At 39.2% G+C, this 2,500-nt stretch overlaps 1 protein-coding gene across 1 annotated transcript in view; it reads left to right on the forward strand.

Moving 5' to 3' along the window:
• Nucleotides 1-2,500, forward strand: part of runx1 (RUNX family transcription factor 1) — a 72,727-nt gene that overhangs the window by 53,757 nt on the left and 16,470 nt on the right.

A 2,500-nucleotide genomic window follows, 5' to 3' on the forward strand; every position in this document is an offset into this window, starting at 1 on the left:
CGTGTACCAATCTTTATGGGTTGTGAGTAAATATCTCCTTTTTTTGGTTTCCCATTATCTTAAAATATAAAACTGTATAAAAATCACAACTTTTCATAAATTTAAAACAACTCCAACATTTTTCTAAAGTATTTCATAAATAAAAAGAGAAAATTGAATACCTTCCATAAATAGATAAATAAAATGTTTTAGAAGTAGTGTCGCGTTGTGAGCTTGTAGATCTGCTATTTTCTCTAGTTTTCTCTTTTGGGTTTTGAACTCAAAAGTTTGGGAACCACTGAAATAGATAGTATACACATGTGCACGTGCTCACACACTCAAATACAACATGCGTAGAAATGCACATACTCAAACACACAAGCATGCACATACCTACACACAGGCGCACACACACACACACACACACACACACACACACACACACACACCTCTCTCTCCCTCTCTCCAACGGTTGTAAGACCACAGTTACTCCAAATCAGTCACAGGCAAATGCCCTGCCTTATCTATTTAAAACACCACACATGTGTACATAGGCTCTAACACACACACACACACACACACACACACACACACACACACACACACACACACACACACACACACACACACACACACACACACACACACACACACACACACACACACACACACACACACACACACACACACACACACACACACACACACACACACTCTCACACACACTCATTCACTCATTCACTCACTCACGTGTTAGAATGCAAGCTATCTACAGCAAAACAACGCTTGAAGATTTTTTTTTAAGGCTTCATTTTGTACCGTTAAATTTCAGAACACGTCATCCAAAAAAAGACGTCCCTAGCTGTTACAACAGTATTTCAGTCAGACAGCGAAAGACGTGGGAGGCTAATTTGTATTCATGCAAATCAGCCAGTAGTCAGGGGTGCAGTAGGCCTCCATTTTGATTCAGCTGCTGAAAAATATCTGTGTTATAACAAATTACTCAACTCATGTGAGTAATACTCTGCTAAAAAAAAATGGCAACTGCCCTATATGTATGTACATGTACAGTATGTACAGTAGGCCTACATATGTCTTTGTATGAGGAAGGTGCTTTTCTGTGGCTTTTACACTAAATCTGGTCATTTGGTTCGATATTAAATAACTGGACAACTTTAAACTTTGACCACAATTGGAGTTATGTTTTGTTTTCTCTTATTTGGGGTCAAGCAAACCAAGATAAGAGTATAAAAGTGGACTTATTTAAACACATGTTTCAGCACATCCACACCATCAGATACACCATTTACACCTAGCATCAAAAACACACTAACGGTAGCGTATTGATATTTTGTTGGTTGAAACAAAAAGGGTTCTTTTGGGGTGAAAAATATATTTTAATAGTAATCGTTGCTATAGAGTGTTTGATCAGTAACAGGGGTCTCCATGTCTCTACAACTCTTTAATAAACAGAAAATACATTTTCAGCTGGGTTGCCGATTTTATCCAGTCTGGACTCAGTACCCATATCTGCTTAAAATGTACAGTGTTCCAGTTCCAATTTTGTGTTATCACTTCCAATAACGCTTGTTTATCCTGTATCCTATGAGTTCTCTCTCCTGATTGGATATAATTGATATCCGACCTGAAAATGTATTTTCTGTTTGCTAAAGAGCTGGAGAGATGGGGAGACCCCTGTTACTGAACCAAAAACACTCTGTACAGCAATGATTATTACTGAATATGCAGCTATTTAACACTTATTTAAAAGACCACAGTGCTCGGATTACAAGTTTGAACCCTCTGATTTCAGTCAGTCCCGGTTGGTTCACACATTACCAGCTCCTGAGGTGGTTTGAGACGTGCAGCAATGTGGCTGCAAGTTTGCCAAAACCCAACACCCCAGGTCCCCGACCCGGGACCCTTACCCCCATCCCCTGAGCCATATCAACTATATTGTCTCTGTCTGGCGGGAAACTATATCGTCTCTGTCCTGAAAACTGTTACCTTTCGGGATTCAAATTCAAAATATCAAAAGTAGCAGATCTACAAGCTCTACAAGCTCCAGGTTGCAGATCTGCACCTTTTGATGCTTTTGTGTGATGCTGTAGTAACAGTGGTTTTCAAGCCTTTTCATATCAAGGTCCATTATTTTTTCGGCATTTGAGCCACGGAACCACCGTTTGATGAGATTTAGACTCTCAGACCCAAGACTTAGAATATGTTGTATTGATGTGGTACCATAGGAGAGACATTACAGGCAAACGTTGATCAAAATAACATTTTGTTATTACAGTAATGCAGATGTTTAACAATAATTTAACTCTTGAGAGCGTTAAATGAAACCAAATAGACCCGTAAGGGTCAATTTGGTTTTATTTTATGCTCTCAAGAGTTACAGCTCTATAAGGGTCCATTTTGTAACTCTCCATCATTTAGCTGGGGACCACCTGGAACCCCCTCAAGGACCACTGGTTGATCAAGTAGGGCGTTAATTTACAAAAAAAAAGGCAAAAAGTTA

Source organism: Gymnoscopelus microlampas (genome assembly GCF_963454915.1).
Source record: "Gymnoscopelus microlampas genome assembly, chromosome: 24".
Lineage (NCBI taxonomy): Eukaryota > Metazoa > Chordata > Actinopteri > Myctophiformes > Myctophidae > Gymnoscopelus > Gymnoscopelus microlampas.